We start from the raw sequence: 20,760 nt of genomic DNA on the forward strand, positions 1-20,760 counted from the left end.
AAAATACACAAACACAAGTTATTAATGCATTGATGGAAAGGCATCCAGCTGCAAATGACATTTCTATACAGCAGCAACAAAGAAAGGTGACTAATTCCTTGCCATCAACTTAGCAAAAATTTTTTGGAGTGGGAAAGACACTTAATGGAGCTTTGGCAAGATAAATTGGAAAAAAAAAAAATGGTTTTTTACACTGCTTAACTTTTTGGTAGAGTTTTATAAATATTTTTAAAAGCTGCTGCTAGAAAATTGGGTACATATTCATATTTAGTACAAAGTGAAATCAGTAAAGCCATGCTATTTTATTTTAACAGAAGTGTTTGAAATTCTCAACTAACTTACATTATTCTTCCTTTAAGCTGGTTTGTTATTGGTTTGGGGTTTTTTTTAATTTATTTGAATTGTATTTCTTTTTTTTCTGTTCAGGGAGCTTTTTTTTGGTGACAAATACCAAATATTACTCAGATCCTTGCTTTTTTATCCTGAGATCTGTTTGGTTCACTATAAGCTATACCACGTATAATGTGAAAATTCAGCCATAAGTGGAGGGAGGCAGAATTTTAACAGCCTTCGGTGTAGTATGAAAATGAGCCGGCGTGTCGGTTATGACAAGGAGCGCTTCCTCTAATCTCTTCAATTACTTGCACGTAGATTGCTATGACAAGTGCTCGGCATCACAAGTTACCGCAGTTAATTAAAGGAAGCCCCGTAATGAAATTGCAAACCTCCTGTTTCTCTTCCGTTGCAAGCACGGGGCTGCGACTCTAACAGCAAAGCAACGATCCGGCCATTTGAAACCGTTTCCTCTATTTAAGTCAAACAAGGCAGGAGGAACGGGAGAATAAAACGTAATATGAGATAGAAGGAGGTCAACGATTGGTATTTTCCACAATCGACCGCTGGCATTCTGAACAATTGGTTAGATACGTTCATTATGGGTTGTAGTTGTAAGCATTGTTGCTATTTTCCCTCTTGTTCATTCACATCTTCCTCCAGACGCTTTCTCAATGATACAGAAAATGTAATTTCTACAAAATTTCTACCAAAATTTCTAAATGTTGCCAGTTGTAGAAACAGGGCTGGGAGTATCACACCTCCCAGCCATCTGAACATACAATATATTCTCCTGAAAGTTGATGTCAAAGTAGTGAGAGCTCGTAATTCCGCAGTTACATCAGGGCTTCGAGAGAGCAATTTATTTTATCATTTGGCAAGCTAAGTTACAAAGCATCTTCTAGAAAAAGTATGAGTTTATATTAGGCAAACTAAGCAGCCTCACGTCTGTCAGCTCACTACTAACTGCTTGGCACAGCTGAATGAGAAAACAGCCTAAAACGAAGGTTTAAAAACAACTGGTTTTGAATACGACGTTCAAAAAAATTGACTCTTTCCCTAACGCTGTTTCTTTTCCTTTCGTTGAGATTTAAATTTAAAAATGAAACCTACTAGACCAGCTCCTCCGTCTTTGCAACGTTCAGGGGAAGTGTAGAAGAGCGAGATTTTTTGCGTAGTTAAGGGAAGGTTAAAATGATCCTGGAAAATCTTCCCCTCTTTTTCTGGTTATTCTGAATTAAATGGGCTAGAATGACGCCACGAGGGCTGCTTGAGGAGCCAAGATTAAGCTAAATCATTTCAGTGATACCGGTAGAAATGTCTTTTAATGCCAACCTTATCGGCTGACAAGTGGTAGTACAGCGGAGCTGAGTTCAGGATAATGTCCCCTGCTGGGAAGGAGATGTCCTCTTTGGAAGGTGGGGGTTCTGAAGATACCGTCTGAACTAAATATTTCCTACTTAAAAATTGCAGGAATTTCATAGCCATTTTTTTCTGGTTTCTGAAAGGGTGCTTGATGATGAGCAATGGAATTGAAAATCAAAAAGATTTTTCTTTTCCCACTGCAGTCTGTCTGCTAGTCCCGGCACAGTCATATTTTAGCGAGTCAATGCCCACGTGTCTCCTGTGGTCAATTAAAGTGTAAAACTGAAGAGGAAGCATTGCAAGTGGGAGAGAGTATTGGGAGGAACGTCAGGTGCACAAAGCTGCGGAAAAAAGGCCAGAGCTTAAGGAAGGTGGGTTTGGGTCCGATGTGGACGAACTGGAGGGGACGTGCGTGGGGAGGGGTAGGGAATGTCCCCAGGGAGGCTGGCTGAGCGAGCACCGATCTACTCTGATGTCCAAACAGAGAAAGCCAAGAGGAGGGGAGGACAGTTTCAAGTAGAACTGAAACAAAATAACGGAGAGATTTAAAGTGACCGGGGAAAGAGAGTGGGAATCAATTTGCTAATGCAAACTATTTTTTTTTTTTTTTTCAAGTCAAAAAATGAAAAGTCTTCCTTCGTTTCCAGTTATTTAACTTTGTTTGGCGTTTTGCTTTCCAGCTGCTTTTTTTCTTCCTAAGAAAGGCACTTCAAACTGAAATTTTATATTATTTATTTTATTATTATTATAAGATTTCCAAAGTTAAGCGTTTTCTTTTCAAAATGTTGAACTTAAAAAAAAAAAAAACCCAGTATTTAATAAATTTTTCATCTAAAAGAAACTGATAGCTCAAACTGAATAGAAAGAGAATTATAGAAATTTTCCCTTCACGTAGTCCGCAGAGAAAGTAGCTACCAATCCTTAGTTGATAAAGGTGTCGACCAAAGGGTAAAACTTCTGCGTACTTGTTGTGAAAGCTGATGTTTATCCGTAGAATATGTTTTTCGTTTTCATGGGGTTTGGCTCAGAAGCTGTAAGAAGAAAGTAAAGTAATATTAAAATTTGCAAAACTGTGTTCTGCAAGTAAGGAAGCAGCAAAATGCGGGCTTGTGTGGTTTAATTAAATGATCGCTTCGTGCACAGAACGGCCTTCCTGTAGAAGTGGATCACCCATTTGGACTGAAAGGGCTTTCCTTAGCATCCTTGCTTCTTTAGTGGAAAAATATGAATACATGTTTGTTTTGGATTGCCAGGCAAAAGGTGATTTTGTGGCGAGGGAACACTACGTGTCACCTGAAGAAGGGAGCAATCAGTTCACCTCTGCTAGAGTTTTTTATATGATTCTGGGCAAATCTCTCAAGCCCAAATGTTCCCCGGTTGGCTCTGCTGGGTTGGGAATTCTCTAGAAACACCTACAACGCTACAACGGCGCAGGGCGCTCTGTCTTCAACCCACTCGTGTATTCCAGATTCGGCACCCAACCTTTCTAGACTAGTCAAACCATTTAATTCTGGGCCCCAGCAGGTTTATTTCCAATGTAAAATACTAAAAAGTCACGTCCCCGGTACCACAGAACTGCCCGCAACAGAACTGAGAATGTTTTTATTCGGTGCCTCATTCTAGTGGCACTGAGTAAAAAAGGCCAGGCAAACTCTATTGATTTTAGGAGATCAAACGGCATCGCGGTTAACTTATCTTTCCTCTAAATAAGACTGGCCTCCACAAAAACTAAGTATTTGATTAAAGAGGGTATCCTTATATCTAAAAGCGGGATACTGAATTACAGTTACACGGGCAGCCTTGATTATTGATGGCATTGGCTGATTTTTGATGGGTTGGTAGAGCAACCTCATTGCTCTTTGCATAGCACTTCTCATTTTAATGTCTAATAATAAGTATATATGTTAAAACAGTCCAATATTTACATGAGGATTAACACATGCAGATGCCCCTCTTTAAGCCAAAGTAGTGCTTACACGTATAGAAAACAGAAAAATGAGGAATATTATCAGCATAGACATGGAACCTATTATCAAATTACCAAAGGAAGTGGTGTGGGAATTTGATTATTGCCGATGTTGTTACTTATTTGTATTGCCACGGCTTCGACGAGCACTCAGACTGCCAGAGCTCTCAGACACGCTGCATTAGACGTAGCATAAATGGAAAAGACTTTTCCTGCTTCCAGAGAACTTACTATCTAAGCATAAAACAAAAGCAACAAGGCGGTGCAGCTAATGGCAGCACTGGGAGTATTGGTCAGCACAATCGCAAATAGTGTCCAAGGTTTTCGAAGGTACGACGGGAAAGAAAAATCGCCGAGAAGCAGTTGGAAAACAAGCGAGAGAGAGAGAAAGAGAGCTTTGTGGGTTTTACGAAGAATTTCTTCCAAGTGTGAGAGGAACCAAGGAAAAAAAGGAAAAAAAAAAAAAAAAAGCCGAGAGATGCATTTCAAACTTTCAGAGTTGGCAACAGCGACTGGCGTCGTATGCCAGGCTGCCATGGGTGTTGAGCTCTTGACAGTAAGGAAGCGATGACTGGCAGGATGGGAAAGGGCAACGGGAGAATCCTTAAAATGAAGACAAGTAGCTTAAATTCGGTAGTAGCGAAGAGGCTGCCAGAGGAAGAAAGTGCTATTGCCACCGTGCCTGACGTGGCCAAGGCGGCAGGCTCTACCAATACAACCTTTGCAGGAGCTCTGGGGAAGGTTATAAGCCACACACAACTGAATCGATAGGTTTCTTTAGCTATTCTTTCACTTTCTATGATAGAATTCCTTTTACGAGTTTATTGTTCTGAGATTATTTTGAGAACGGTTTATTCTATAATGGAAAAATACAAATGCAGAGCTCTAGTTTTGCCAGCACATGAGCTATAGATTTCTGCTGCTGCATCTTTACGATTTTCCATTTCTTCATGATTAGTGTAAAACCAGAAAAGCTGTATGTTTACAGTATGCATATACAAAGGGTTTCACTAGTTTTCTTCCAATATTGAACGTTGCAGAAAGAGGAACTCTAGCCGTGTGCTTTAGAAAGCTTCCAAAAAGATTTATGTTGCAAAATGAAGCTGGTTAGAACTATTTCCTTCTCCATTTTGCCTTGTTGCGAGTCCTGTTCCCAAAATAGCGGGACAGCTTTTCCCTGAGTCAGCAAATGTGAGAGCTGGCATTAGTGCTGCGCTGGGATTTAGGTTTTCTAAGGTTCCAACCCTTTTGTCGGAATCCAGGGACTTGCTATGATATCATCAACGCATCGTAAGTATTCCGTGATCTGATGACAATTTTAGCTTCTGAAAAATCCAGCCGTTACTCATCTTCTATTGAAAGCTTTGATGAATGCACTGTTTCAGATCTAGTCTTGATCCAGCGTAATTCGGGAGAGGGAATGCAGAAGCAGACATGCTGTGTGCAATTACGCTGCCATGAAATTGGCAACGCAAATGTTGCGCTGGTATGGTAGTAGCTGAGAATTAAAAAAAAAAAAAAAAAAGGGTAATGAAAGCAAAAGTGATTTTGGTTTTCATCCGCCATTCTATTTCATTTATCTATATTTAAATTCCTGGAAAAAAAGAACAGAAAGAACTCATGTATCCAGAAGCCATGGGTGTTTCCACATCGCCTTAGCTAATATACGCAGTATTTAATAGACAACTGAAAGAAAAGACAAACAGAAGGTTGAAAGCATAGGATGGAAGGGACTACAGCAGCCTGAATTTACATCAGTGCCTAAAGTGTCTCCGCTGTTGGTGGTTCTCCAGTGCTGAGGTGAGATGTGCAGAAGAGTAGAGAGTCCCAGTCAAGCTGCTCTGTTCCTGCATGCGCATACGGAAGTCACATTGTTCTGAATACCAGATGAATATCACGGAATCCAAATTTAGGTCACTCTCAGTGCCTGAAATCAATTCCGTTCAGAGCTGCTATTTGAGGGCAGAATTATCTGATAGGCGATTCTTTTTGTGTATAATTTTCACTGAAGATATTTGGAGTTTTCCATATATAGTTTCTAGGGATTTAAGAACTCTATATAGTCAAGTCAATTTATTTCCATTAAAAAACCAAACAAACAAACAAAAAAACAATTAAAAAAGAAAATCAGTATTTTTAATGTGTTGTGAACTTTTCTCAAGCCAGAAAAATAAACACATTTGAACAGAAAAGATTTGGAAATCCAGCATGGGGACAATTTGTATATCCTGAAATAGCGTTAGGTTAAAAAGTTCTGATGGAGCAGAGTTGATAGAAGGGCATCAGTCTTAGCATCTGTAGTAATGTTTCCGATTGCTCCGTCAGTGTATGTGAATGCTTGTTTTTCTGTGTCACTTCCTTGGTTTTCCTAAATGGAGATCTCTCTAGAGAGGGTTGGCTTTCTGCATGACATTGCTTGTAACTTTTTAAAAGGTAGTGCTGACAGGTTGGGATGCAGGTAACACGCCTGCATATTAACAGAACCCTTGATTATAGCGGCCGTAGTATGACCAGTCTGACACCAGGTGGAAGAATTAAAAAAAGACCTCTACATTGGTAAACTACCCAAGTTACCGTACTCTTTCGTCTTCATACCTGATACCTGGATGATGGCGTGGTTGTAGACCTACTCTTACCCGACCTGCTCTTTATTTATGTCATTGCTCCACAAGACAGTAGGTAAGAAGTTCCCCTGACGTCTGGAGGAAGGGGAGCGTACAGCTTGCTTCCCGACTACCACCTTTCTTCATCCTGGCTTCCTCCATCACTGGGTTGCCCTGCTTTTCATAGACAGGAAGAGGACCCCTCAACCGTTACCAGCGTGTGGGCCTCCGCGTATCATTATACCAATAGGCATTGAGGAACCACTGAGGGAGCTGGGGCTGTTTAGCCTGGAGAAGAGGAAGCCGAGGGGAGACCTTATCACCCTCTACAACTACCTGAAAGGAGGTTGTAGAGAGGTGGGGGCTGACCTCTTCTCCCTGGTGACAAGTGATAGGACGAGAGGGAACGGGTTCAAGTTACGTCAGGGGAGGTTTAGATTGGATATTAGGAAACATTTTTTCACTGAAAGGGTTATTAAACATTGGAACAGGCTGCCCAGGGAGGTGGTGGATTCACCACCCCTGGAGGTGTTTAAAAAAAGGGTAGATGGGGCACTTAGGGACATGGTTTAGAAGTGGTTTTTGTCAGGGTAGGTTAAAGGTTGGACTCGATGATCTTAAAGGTCCCTTCCAACCTCAGCAATTCTATGATTCTATGAATATACATAGTATAGCGCCGTATCAATGTGGGAAATTAGCATTTTCAGCTCATGCTGTTTCTTTCACACAAGAGTCTTGGTTTGAATGCCCAGCAGTACAACCCATTTCAACGACAACAAAAAAATTAAGAAAAAAAAAAAAAATCTTTCACTGAGAAGTTCCATTCCATTGCCATGGAAACACGTGATAAACCCTACAAACAGGGTTCAAATGGGAAATAATGTTTAGGAACACAGGTCCAAAACCAACTGGGCTTACATACGTTGTTCCTCAATAATAATACATCCTTTATATTGCTGTAAGTGAGATGTTCTGAGAATATATGAGAAGCAAGGATTGTAAAACACAGTTATTTTCTCTGATTAGCTGATATAGCTGGAAATAGGACACAAGCTTTCAGATACAGGGTTCCTTCATCAGGATCCCCCCCCAGGTATGATAGGAAAATGTTTCCATTAAAAAATAAGATATCACTTGACGGGGAAAGTGAATCTATATATTTACATATTTTATTTCTATAAAGAAGCGCTATTTACGTATTTTAATTTTATAAAGAAGCTTTTGTGAAATCAGGGGGAAAAAGAGCTCTATCTTGAGGCTGGAAAGACCCAAGAAAGTTGTGGACTAAACTGATATTTTTTTATAGTATGAAGTTCCATCGTGCCTGCGCGTACACAGAGAGGTTGGAGCCCCACGGTAAGTGTGTGATGCGCCTCTGTGAGGCTCTCGAATCCCGCTCTTCTGAGGCAACTCCTGTGATTCCAAACCTCTGAGCCACTTCAAAGAACTCCTGGTTTAAAAAGTATCAAAGGCGCGCTGGAAAATAAAAGTTTTATCCTCTGAATAGAGAACAGTACCTGTCCAGTGGTCCTAAAGAAAAGTAACCAGAGAGTATTGTGTAGAGTAGGCAATATTTAGGCCAGGACAGGTACTTAGTTTAGCATTTGCAGCCCCGTGGCTTACCGAGGCCTTTGGACTGTTAGAAAAAGAAAGGGAGAATTCCCCCTGCCAGGTACAAATCAGCGCTTGCTTCTGGCGCTCAGCATCCTCACGGCCGTTTGGAAAGAAGAACACCTCTCACCCACGACCTAGAAAGCACGGGGCTCCAACACAAAATACCCTTTACTCCCTCATAAAAAGTATGAACAAAACAAAACAAAAACAAATTGAAAAAAAAAAAACCCCAACATTATTTATAATTTTTCTGCGGAAGACACATGAGATATAGGCGTAAGTCCTTTACGAGCAGAAGAATTCCAAGGCTGGTGTAACAATTTTCGGCAGAGTAGGGGGAACAGTCCCAATACGATAGCTGGGGTAACGGCACTCATTCGGAGCAATCTGCCCACCTCCGTGGTGGCTCTACTGATGGTAGCGTATGTCAATAAAACCAATGAGCCACAGCACCGTGCGCCTTCCTTTCTGGAAGACAAGGCACCAGCCTGGGTTTTTAGTATGTGGGCATGTTTGTTATAAACAACACGTACATTAGCGAAGATATTTCGGGATCTTGTGGTGCAGCTTTTCCGTGCTGGGGCAAAAACCATTAGACCGAAAATTCCTATTGGTAGGGAAGACCCTATCGCCCAACTCTCCTGGAAATATCTTCAGCTGCTATTTATTTGTAGGCTGCTGCAATTATGCCATATATGATTTGATTATTAGGGTTAGCAGAACCATGGCTAATGGAATCAGTATCACGGCTACAGCGAGCTTTGTGAATTCGCCCTGCCAGTTTTCTGCATAACTACACTTATGTCACTCAAGCGGCACAGGGGTGCTCGAACAATTAATTGTAAACCAGGGGGAAACTTCTAATGGACCTCTTCTTGAGATCGTGTGTTAAAAAAAAAGAAAAGTTCCCATGAGTGAAGTATAAGTTAGCTTTTCCAGGGGGAAAAAAAAGGAATGAATTACATTTCTCTTCTTGTCCTTTAAATGAATAGCATAGTTTGGGTGAAATTATCGGGCAATTGCATGCCTTTTATGCAGATAATGCTATTTGATGAAAGCGGTGTTTTGATCTGCTGAGGATAATACAGATCCAGGGTTGGATTCATTGGTGAGAGTAAAGCTGTCTTCTGTGATAACTTCATCTCAGCATGAGGTCAGACGGGGAAAACTGGGATGGGGGATTAAAAAATGACACAGTCGGAGCAGTATTCAGTTCCCTGCTGTGCTCCTGGCTGCACACTATAGCTTATGTTTCTGATCTGTTATGGTATTGTCTGCTTTTCTCTCCCAGAGCAGAAAGAGATTGCTTAAAACTTTTCTTTTTTCAGCTAGAGGGATTAGTTCGGTGCAGCTTTTTTAATTAAAGAAACTGTATCTTTTTCAATGTAATTTAAGGCTGTACAAGAAGGCCATCAGCATTCATAACTTAGCGCTATTACCTGTAACAAAGCCCGGCCGTGCATTTTCCATTCTGAACGAGAAATCGCTATTAAGAGTTTCGAGGGTTAAAAATTGATAATGGGCCCGACGATGGAAAGAATCGCAGTTAACCATTATCTCCTCAAAGTTTTCTGTGGAGGAACTTCAGACGGTTTTGCTGTTAGTTTGTCCAGGCTTTCTTAATTAAATCTCCATGTCACCAGGAGAGTGGTTAAAAAATATTCTGATATGTGGAAACAGACCTAAGCGTATTTTGGCCGCCAAAAAAAAAACGTAAAAATACCCTCAAATGTTAAAATGGCATCTATTGAAAATGCGTCTGTAGTACAACGTCCTCTTTAGATCCACATTTATTTTCACTCGTCAGATTTTCTAAAAATATAACGAGTGCCTTTATTAATTAGTAATAATATGCAAATATTCAGCACATGTTCATGATACCTAACAATGGTGGGAGCGTATGCGTGGCTGTGGGGGTGTGTTTATGCACGTATGTGTGTGTGGATGTGTATCTATAGCAATATATATACACACCTATATAGTCATATATAGATAGGTATACACCCACGCACACTTTTATATATATTTTTTTCAGCTCAGAGAGTTGAATTTAGAGCTCAGTTTAAACAAGGTTAATGCCTAAAACCTTCGAATGCCTCAAATAAGGCCCATATGGTGATCACTTTACAAAGCATACAGGGACTGTGCTTAGGTTGCAACATACACATTTCCAACTAAATTCCATGCCAGATCAATTAGAAACAGTTCTCCTGAGCAGACAGGAACAAACAGAGATTGTTACCACTCTACTGCCTGAACTCTTGTCTTCCAGGAATGAAAGCAGTCATCTTGAATACAATGTATTTTGCTACCAAACAGCCTAAGAAATTTTATAAGCTGGTAGTATTTTAATAAAATCCCTGGTTAAGCACATCGGAGCAATTAACATCCAAATTATCAAGATAAAATAGGAGATCATTGTCCCTCGTTACAGCTTTTAGTTAGAGAGGTACGTTTCCCAGACTGCATTTGTTAGTGATGTCTTCTACCAGGAGGAGTACGTGGCAGGGGAGAAGGGAAAAGGAAAGAAGCAGACAACAGAAAAGCACATTTGCTTTCTTTTTTCCTCGTCCTATGTGCTTATCTTTTCTTTCCTTCGAGTAATCTTTTCTGCAAATTTCCTTTATTTGAGCAGTTAATTGGTGGAATTTCTTATAATGATCTTTTTTTTACACACCTTTCAGACAGAAAAGAAAAAAAAATGTTAATTATGGCTGTGAAGCTTATTTAAAACAAGGCCCCTTTCTTCTTGCAAAAAATCATAAATTCTGAATAAGCGTGACTTTATGATGTAAACCTCTGCGTGGTGCATATAAGGTCTGTATATTGACTTCTAAATAAATGTATATTCCGCATTCCTCCTGCTGCTGGGAAGTATGGATGGTTACCCCCAGCGACAGTTTTCTGGGAAAGCGTTATACCAGCAAAGACGAACCTTAAATTTTTCATGGCCTCGTGTACTCATTCACACTGACGGCAATAACAGCGTTTGGTGATGGCTCCGACGTGTGGGTGCAAGGTGATTAAAATGATTATGATGTGCTTGATTTTCAGGCCGTAAGTTTAGCTCAGGCAGGAGTTCCTAATGCAGTATTGAGGCATTTTTGGAGTCCAAATCATATGCAAACTCCTTCAGGTTCCTTCCGAAGAAGCCAATGAAGAGGGTCAGCAGTTGTGCGCAGCTGAAGTGCATCATTCTCGCCAGAGGTCAGCTTCCCATATAGCTTTGTTTTATGCGGTGGAACACAAACTAATGTAGTGGAAAAGCATGACCCCCATTTAAAGGTTGATTTGTATGATAATCAGTACATTTAGTGGCTTCAAAATGAATGTGTGTAAGGCCCTATCTTGCTTTAATTAAGGTAATTAAGACATATTTCCCTCTGCAGACAGCTATTTAATTTTATGGCTTTGTCAGTGATCAGATTGGAATATTTGTTTTCCAATTTTAACCACAATTCGGGACTCGGCGAAAGTGCTTTTATCGGTCTACTTCTGGAAGGAAAAAAAAAAAAAAAAAAAAAAGAGTGACAAAAAACCCCAGCAACCCACAAAACAACCAAACTGGCGAGACAGAGCGCCGATTTCCGCCGAATTTCTACATTTTTTAGCTACACGTGGCCCCCCGGGCCGCCGGAGTTCCGTACTCGGCGCATCCCCCGCGGAGCGGCGCGGATTCCGCCGCTTTCTCCCCAAAGTTTCCCAAAGCATGGGGAAATGTGGGGTGGGGGGGGTGATGCGTTTGTCGCCAGGGGTGACGGCAGAGCGTGGTCCCAGCCGGCTCGTCACCTTCCCTCCCGGCGCGGAGGGCTGCGCGGGGGCGGTAAGGCGCGGCGGAAGGGAGAATCGCGGTGGCTTTGCGGAACGCCCGAGCAACCGGTAACTCGGTGCCTTCCCCGGGAAGGCACGGGAAGAAAGGGGAATAGTTGCTGCCATGTTAGGATCAGCCAGCAAGACTGATGGACGAGCCGAAAGGGGCACTTATTTTATTTATTTATTTATTTATTTATTTAATTAATTAGGATTGCGGTTATAAAGTATCCTGGCGCAGGGCGACGGTGCTAATTGTCTGCATCACGTAGATGCGACCCCGACCTGGCTGCGCTAAAGCGCATCTTGCCGCTCACCCCCAAGGAGGGGGGAAAAAAAGGTGGTTAGAAACAGCGTCTCCCTCCAGGAGCCGGAGATCAAGGACCTTTGACAAGGCAGAGAAAGGTTGGGATCGGTTATTCCCAGTGTCCTAAAGAGCGGGGAGTCCCGGGAGCAGAAAGTGCTGATGAGTCCGGGGCAGCCCGAGTTCCCGTTCCCGGACGGAAAGACACCTTCCGAGCAGTTTAAGAAGTTTGGAAAGAACGTGACAATGTCTTAAATTTGTCTCTTTTTTTTTTTTTTTTTTTTTTTTTTTTGGAGTTCGGGGGAGATCAGCGCAGGAGCCGGCACGTCTTGCATCAGAGGACGTCCTGCTCTCCGCTTTCGCTAACACCTACCCTCCAAAAAGATTTACTGATGGTCACACTTAAAAAAAAAAAATAAATAAAATAATTCTAAGTCGATAAGGAATGCGCCTCCTTTTCTTCTTTCTGTACTAAACTTCTCTTACTGGCAATCCAAAGGAGTAAGGAAGGGCTGGACTGTGATTTTAGGGAGTTTAGTCACATTTAAGAGGTGACATTCAGAAGCTACTTTCCTACAAAGCTCTAACACAAACGTGACTGCACACCTTTCAAATGAGTTTAAACTCCGAAGGCTGGAATTTAATTAAACTTCGGTAAGCCTGGGGATGCTGCTTCAGTTATCTTCGAGTTGAAAGCCCCAAAATAACTTATTCTGAACTTCAAATGTGTATTAATACGTAGTTGACGTTTGTTGTTTATCCGGTGAGCTTTGCACAAGGGAGGAGTTACAGAGTCTTTGTAATTAAAGGAGCATCTTCACTCGATGTATTTGGAGGCGGTAAAAAGTTCAAGTTAGTAGTAGATGAATGGATTTAGCTGAGGTGATGCAAGTGGCTGAAGTAGCAGTGCAAAAATACACCACTTTTTATATATCTGCATTTGCAAAATAAAATTTTTAATTTTGTGCTAGGGGGCTGTAAGCCAAAAGGAAAACCGTACGTAAAGCCCTGACTCTACAAGATTACCGTTTAGTTTAGCAGAAATGCTATTTTGTGTCCTGTGCAACAACAATTATAGCATTTGGGGTACGTTCAGGGTTAGGATCATTCCTGTGTGTCGAGCCTGTACGTGTTTTGTAACAAAGGATTTTGTGCCGTTCACATTTTCCCACTTGGGAGTGCTTCCTTGTAAGGACTGAAACCCCTGTGGGGTATTTTATTTGAAAGACAAGGTCAGGACGATTCCAGTCCTACCTCTATCTTCTGGGCGCTCACCTGCGCAGAACTCTGTCTGGGGAGGTCTCTGCGACTCCTGCCTTTTAAAATGAAATCCCATCCCTCCAGAGTCGCCCCCCAAATCAGTGCAGATTGTTCCTTTCCATCCCATTGGTTTAGTTTTGCTACCTTCAGAAGAACTTTTCCAAAGCTGTATTTAAAAGTAGTTGCTTAGTGGTATCACCTCTTTCACCTTGGATGAAAACAAGTGGTTCCCGTTAATAAAATGACGGGTTTGTTTTCTGTGCGCCCGGTACCACGAATTACACATTGGCTGCCCACCTAAAAATGCTTGAAACGTTGGTGGGTTTCTATTACACTCGCTGCACAACGGGGCTTTGTGATGCTGGAGATTTGTGTGTGCGGTGCCCGCCGATAGTTCTCCAACGCTGATCTCAGCCCTGTCGGGTCGGTCTAAACACCCAGGTACTCCTCGGCTGGAGAAATGGAAAACACTGGGGTAAAAACCAGAGGATAAAAACGCTGGCATGCGGGCTAAAACTGCTGGACGGACCATAGCAATGCTCCTCGTAACCTTTTATTTAGGACTAGGAGCTATTCCCACTCATTTCAGAGGGATACAGAGATTTTCCTCCCAGTCCTTTCAGAAATAATAGGGTTTGTTTAGTTTTTTTTTTTATTTATTTTTTTTCCCCCTCCTCCTCGAAGAGCGAACGTAACGGCGCACCTCTCCTTACGGACTCGGGGAATTTGAAGTTTGAGAAAATTCAAAGTATTGCAGCGGGTAGCCAGCTAAACGTTCCAAGATGCTCATTTACTTAATTTCTACCTCCTGTGTGAAAAAGGGGGGTGCCCAGGCGGGTCGGGGGGTGCCGGGGGTGGGGGGGCGCTCCCGGGGGGCCCTCGGCACCGGGTTGTAGGGAATCACGGCTTATTTCCCAAAATTCATCCCCTCCCCTGCTAAAAATAAACCGCTCCCCAGCGGGAAAAAAACAAAAACAAAAACAAAAAACAAACAACAACAAAACCAAAAAAAACCCCAACGAACCAAAAAAACCCACAAAAACAAAAAAACCCCAAACCCAAATACCGGCGGACGGAAGCTTTCCGCCTCCGCCGGGAGCGCGTAATGAGAGCCGCGTTAAGTTCATTAAGCGCTCGCAATCAGGAGCAGGCGAAGAAGAGCCGCTCATCAGGCTGAAGTGCTGCCGGCGGATGACCCCCCCCCCCAAAATCACCGCGGCGCTGGATGCGATGATTGGGAACAGCGTGGGAGCCGGTCCCGGCCCGGCTGTGGGGGGGGAGCAGCGGCTCCTCCCCACCCGCCACGCCGCGGAGGCGGGGGAAGGCGACTCCGCGGGGCGCGTAAACCCCCGTGGAGAGGAGGAGGAGGAGGGAGGAAGAAAGGAAGGGGGGTGCAGCAGCAACTCCTGGCCCTCCCTCCACCTCCACCACCTCCTCCTCCTCCTCCTCCTCCTCCTCCTCCTGCTCAGCCCGGCCCTCCCCTCCGCTCTCGCCCGCCCTCCGCTCCCGCCCGCCCCAGCCTGACAAAGTGCCGGCGTGCGCCGCGCTTCCCCCGCGCTGCTGCTGCCGCCGCTGCCGGCTGCGCGGAGGCGGCCAGGCTCGCTGCGCGCCCGCGGAGGGCGGCGAGCGGGCCAGCCGGGCCGGGGCTGGGGGGGGAGGGAGGGAGGGAGAAAGCTCTGCCCTCCCCGCGCTGGTGTGCGGAGGATTTCCGCGGCCCTTCCCTCCCGCGGGGGGCGCCCCCAGGTAGGCTTACGCGGGCGCGGAGTGTGTATGTGTGTGTGGGGGAGGTGAAGGGGAGGCGGGGGAGGGGGGGATAGCGCAACTTGAGGGGGAAACTCCGCGGCGCGGAAAATTGAGCGGAGGGGTGTTGTGTGTTTTGGGGGGGGGGGGGGGGGGGCGGTGCTGGGTCTGTTGAAGCATCGCTGCGCGGCCCCGGCGGGAGCCCGGCTGCGTGCGCGCTCCCGGCAGGACTCGGCACCGCCGCGGGTTTCGGTGCTTCCCCCGAGCCGGCTCCGGCGCGCTCGGGAGACGGAGGGATGGATGGAGGGATGGATGGATGGAGGGATGGAAGTGTCCGCACTTCGGTGCGGGGGCGAGGAAACGCGTATCCCGGTGAGTTGAGGGTGGGTTTGGAAGTTGGTCGGTGTTTCCGCGGGTTTCTCCCCCCCTCCGCGGGGGTGTCTCCGCTGCAGGCGGGGGGTCTGGAGGTACCACCGTGGCTTTGCTGTTCAAGGAAGCGTGTGTGTTTGGGGGGGGGGAGGGGGGAGAGTTGTGGGGCTAAGCCATCGAGGAGAGCATCCTCTTGATGATTCATTCACTAAATTGTAGTGAAAATAGCGTGAGAACGCGCGGTGCGTCCCTGTGCTTTGGGGACAGAAAGGGGAGGGGGTGTCTCCGGCGGAGGTGACACCCAGCTCTGGGGTCTTGGTGGGCGTTTTTCTTTACGGGGATGCGTGTAGGAAGCAGGCCCCTGGTTCCGGGGGCTTAAAACTTTTCTGTTGTGAAGTTGCTTTAAAGGAAAGTGATGTAACAAGGTGAAAATAGACAAAAGGGCATCTTTATGTGCTCACGGCCTGTGAAAAGTTTTTATAGGAGCTGTTTACGATATCACACAGTTCTAAATTTTTAGGTTGAAACTACTTCTTTCTATAAGAAAACTTCAGCAGTTTTATTTCTGTACTTTCTAAATATCATGTGTCCTTTACGTTAAGCCTTCTGAGTTGGATCCTTGTTTGTTTTTATTTGTCTGTTGCCTGATTCATATTATATATACCTCTTCATGCAAAGCATTTTGCATCGTTCCACTGCAGAGTTACAATAATATTCTGTGGATGCTTGCAACCTAAAGTTCAGTCTAGTAAAGAGCATATTGAAGTATAAACATTGCTCATCTATGGTCAGTTATCTTAGAGAGAAGTTAATTGTAGAACACTTAAAGATGTAGAACACTCTCTGATGAAAAACACAGAGCTCTTCCTTTGTAAAATAATCGAAGTGCTATTCAGAATTATTAATGCACTCATATCTAGGAGGTTGGCTTAATATTGTATGTAAGGAAAGATTTTCATAAAGTGTACTTTGGTGTAATATAAGAATAGTTAGGAAGAATGGGCCCGATATGGGTATGAATATATATGGAAAATATATCACTTAAATTTGGGGAGGATACAATAGACTGAGAAAAATAATATTATGTTACAATTCCTAGCTTTGCTGTTTTGAACTTGCTGGGTTATTTTCAATGGCCTGGTAAATTAGGGGAGGGGAAAAAAGCCAGCAGTAGTGAAGTATTAGATGCATTCATCAGATTAAAAAGTGAAATGAGTTTACGTGAGTAAACACCGAGATGAAAGATTCTGTTTGGTAGAAGAAATAGTTGAGCACACTAAGAAGAATCTTTTGTTTAATATTTATTGGAGAGGGGGGAAAAAAAATCCAGAAATACATTCATAATCCAGTTAGCAAGTTAAGACTGGTGCTTCAGTCAAATCTCTTTGAGCCAGGAGTAATTATTTTCTCTTCAAATGGAAAAGGGGAAAAAAGGGATTTAGTAATAGGAACTAGATTTAAAGTTATGAATCAGTCCACAATAGCTGCTTTTAATAAGGAGCTATTTGACACGAATCCCCTAAAATATCAGAAAATGAAATAATAATCAACCTGAAAGTATGTTTTTGTCGTCTCCTGGCCCCAACAGTTAATAGATTATGGGCTGGGCTCAGTTCCGAGTCCAAGTACCTTCACCTCGGGCTGAAACGGGGGAGCCTTTTGCAGACGGATGCCCGCGGAGATTGATGCAGAAACTCCCCCTGACTTGCATCAGTTTGGGGTTTGGCCCAATAAAAGCCGAGAGTGCTCAGGGACTCGAGGATCAGGTGCTGCTCGCGAAGGGGCATTGTGCTGTACAGGCGCAAAAGAAAACACCACAGACTTAATGCTAAGGCGTCAGGTCAGAAGTACTTTTAATTTTATAGCGGGTACTGCATTTCCTGTGCTGAACGCGGCATTTCGGTTATAGGAAACTGTTCTCTCGGGCAGTCTACAAAAGAAAATAGGAAATTTTTAAAGAGAAATCTTAAAAAAAAAAAAAAAAAAAAAAAAAAAATCTTATGCAAGTATATTGCACTTGTGTAAGATTTAGAGGCAGCTTTGAACTGTGGTACTACACATTACAGATTGTTAATCAGATTAACGTATCTATATACTATTATTGTTGTCTGTTAAGAATAGCTTTACTGTATAATCTGTTCTATTAAATGAAAACGTGTAAACTCCTCAGGTTTACTCTTTTAGCAAATGTAGCGAGAATGTGACTTTAGCTCCTGCAAGTTTGCGCAGTACCAACTGCAGAAAAAATTATCAGAAATAATTACGGTGTTTTATAATGAAAACTTTGGCTTGATGGAATACATTTTTTTTTCCCAGGCTAACTGGTAAAATTAGTAAGTTCTTTTCAAGATGCTTGCACACAGTTCCCCTTCCTAGGCTGAGGGGTATCTTGTGATCTTAAAATAAATGCTTTAACTTCATAGTAGTGTAGTATTATTTGCAAAGAGTTTTAGCTTGTGGTAAAATATATTGGAAGCCCAAAGTTAGGATAGACATCCATGCTGTCAGCTGAGCAATTAAAACAAAACCCTAAACATTTAATTTTTTGGAGGTTACAGAGGCTTTAAAGAGGACCGTTGTAAAAATGCGCCGCTTTAACAACCTTTCCTTTTCTTAGTTCTAAAACTGATTAATTGCTGTGTCTTATAAAACCTGATTTATTTCATACTTTTTTCATACCAAGCATTACCATTATGAAGCTCTCCTTATAATTGAGATTAATGTTTCTGAGCAAAGAAGTGCTTTGGAGGGCTGCATTCATTTTGAGTGCTGTTTTAATCAATTTTAGATACAGCATTTCACAATGTATCCGTCTGCATCCCAAACCTGCCTTATTAGGGGGAATTAAGGTGGTGGTGACTGATAGCGAGCCCGCTCCAGCTCCAGAGGTGATTTGTTGCCAAACAAGTGTTAGGGCTCCCAAGAGTTTGAGCACGGGGTCAGGAGATTTGGGCGCCCTTTCGGTGGCCTGAATGAAGCTCGGTGGAGTAGTTGGGGGAGGGGGGGAAAGGTGTGGTTTTTGGGGGGGGGGGGTGGGAAAAAACCCCAACCCAAAACCTACATTGACCGGTGTTCCTTAAACTGGTGTTTGCATGCAGTCTGGAGCGCTGGGTGTAATGCCCAAGCAGTAGCTCAGAGCATCACTGCGTTGTGTAACGATGCACATCTACTGGATTCTTTTTAAACGCTTTTAGCGCTTGAACCCAAAACTCGGGAGGCCGGTTGCAGGTGACAAGGTGTACGTCTACTCGCATATTGCCTGCGTAGGTAACGAAAGACTTGCTACTTTTCTTTTTTTTTTTTTTTTCTCTCCTTTTAAAACTACCAAGGGGAGGGGTTGTTTCGGTGTCTGCTGAAATGTTTGCGCGTTCCCTCTGTGCACCTTCTGGGCTCAGCTTCGCCACCGCTTCCTTCGGAACCGACGGTGCATGGCCATGGGCTGCTGCGGAAATATTTAAAGTTGAGGTGAAACAGATTTCTCAATAGTGAGAGGAAAAATAAGTAAAAAAGACCAAACTTTAAAAAAAAAAAAAAGAGAAACCTCTGAAAATAGTAAACACAATTCTAAGAAGGTTTCTGTGTGTGCGTCTATTAGCAGGATAGTGATTTCAGTCTAAATTGTAGTTATTTATGTATTTCTTGCAAGACACGCTAATTGCATTCAGTAGGGATTTTTTTTTAAGCTCGCATATTGAGGTAATTACACGAGTCTCTTAGTGTAAGTGTGCATGTAAACAATACCCAGCACGTTGCAGCTGAAGCATTGCCTAAAAATATTTCCGGCCTTATGCAGATGAGAAGCTCATACAATTACAAAATGTTGACGAGTACCAGGCTGTAAGTGCCCCACGCCGCTTGGCTCAGGCTTTTGCTGTGGAAGAAACGTTGTCAGGACAGGTTTGTTTTAATACTGTAACCGAAATAGCCGCTACTGAACTAATACAAAGGGAATAACCTTTTTAAATGTATTGTGGAATGGAGAAGACAGCACAAACTGTATCTCTGATTGCTGCCTTAGGTGGAGGTCTGGCCCCATGATACACACTCTCATCCTATAGTATATTTATTTTTGCTGTAAAATACTTTTTAAGCCAAGGTGATGCTTGGGTGACATGAGCAAGATAAGTAGTTTAAGCCCGGAACTGATTTTTGTGCTGGGAGGCGCCACGGGTCTCGCAGAGGCGAGGGGACGCTTTTCTAATTGAGACTGAAATCCGACAGAGAAGCCCAAGCCTAGCTGACCTGATTATTTTAAATTTTGCAACTTGTGCCTGTGTAACGGATGGAGGTTGTCGGTACTTGATGTGCGTGGTTGTGTCTCCAAAAAAAAAAAAAAAACCAAACAGGTAATTGTAAACATGAGTGCCTAGAAATACAGCAAGGGGGGAAAAAAAATAAGCTAGAAACTGGGAAGCGCTGTAGTAAATTCTGCACTGGTGAACGTACCCTGCAGGTCCACTGAAGTCAGCAAATTACCTGGATGGCTACGTGCTACTGCACTGGGAGGCAGTGGCATCGCTCGGTGTTAAAACCTTCTTTTCATATATTAAACACACGTTATAGGTTGTAGTAGCAACTTTGCTGTAGGCTTTCATGAATGCAAATGCCATCTTCATGTATCAAAGAAAGCAAAAACAGTTTTCAACGCAAGAAAAGAAGTGTTAAATTATTTTTGTTGACTTTACTGGTTTGTTTGTTTTTTTTTAACACGCTTCTGGTCAATGTTTAAAATGAGAATCTTAACATGTGTTAGCTATGGGTTATAACTACCTAATAATAGAGTCTGTGTTTCTCTGGGTTTTGTTCTTTTCTTCCCCTCCCCGGAATGATTGCAGAAATTTTTAGTACAAAACAGGCAAAAACTTTGTTTACTCTTTCAATTAATTTGTTTGAAAAGGGAGAAGAATATCTTTCTCTGATGACGGTCGAAAATCTGTATTCTGTAAATCTTTTAAATTCAAAATCTAACCTTTACATCTGTATTTTTTGCATCTGAATTTCACAAGTGTAAAATAGCAGTTTGCAAAAAATCTTGAGATATTACAACTTCAGTTTTTTCCTGTGAACGGTACGGCCAACCGTGCAGAAAACCAACAAATATTATCGTAAAAGCTCTGTTGGTGTTGAATTTGGATTGAAATCAGTAGTGGTGTTGGTGTTATTTTCCAGCGTTGTGTCGAATTTCTAATAGTATTTTTTGACAGCAGTTAAACCAACATACAAAGGAACTAATGTGTCTTATTTCCTTATTTGAGTCGTGACAATTTTTAGTGTCTTAAGAAAACTCCTGCCAGTGGTGAAATATAAATTTTAAAATATTTTCCCTGGCAGGAATTGTAATTGAAAGCTGCGCGTTGGAATTTTTTTTTTTTTTTTTTTTTTGGGGCGGGGGGGGG

At 42.9% G+C, this 20,760-nt stretch overlaps 1 protein-coding gene across 11 annotated transcripts in view; it reads left to right on the forward strand.

Moving 5' to 3' along the window:
* Positions 1 to 14,891: 14,891 nt before the first annotated feature.
* The window catches only part of TENM3 (teneurin transmembrane protein 3), a 434,875-nt gene continuing 429,006 nt past the window's right edge, over positions 14,892 to 20,760 (forward strand). For all 11 annotated transcript variants that reach the window (XM_054202752.1, XM_054202736.1, XM_054202738.1 and 8 more), the window contains exon 1: positions 14,892 to 14,998. The gene's annotated coding sequence lies outside the window, so the exon portion shown is untranslated. The remainder of the gene's footprint in view (positions 14,999 to 20,760) is intronic.

This window comes from Rissa tridactyla, chromosome 5 (genome assembly GCF_028500815.1).
Source record: "Rissa tridactyla isolate bRisTri1 chromosome 5, bRisTri1.patW.cur.20221130, whole genome shotgun sequence".
Taxonomy (NCBI): domain Eukaryota; kingdom Metazoa; phylum Chordata; class Aves; order Charadriiformes; family Laridae; genus Rissa; species Rissa tridactyla.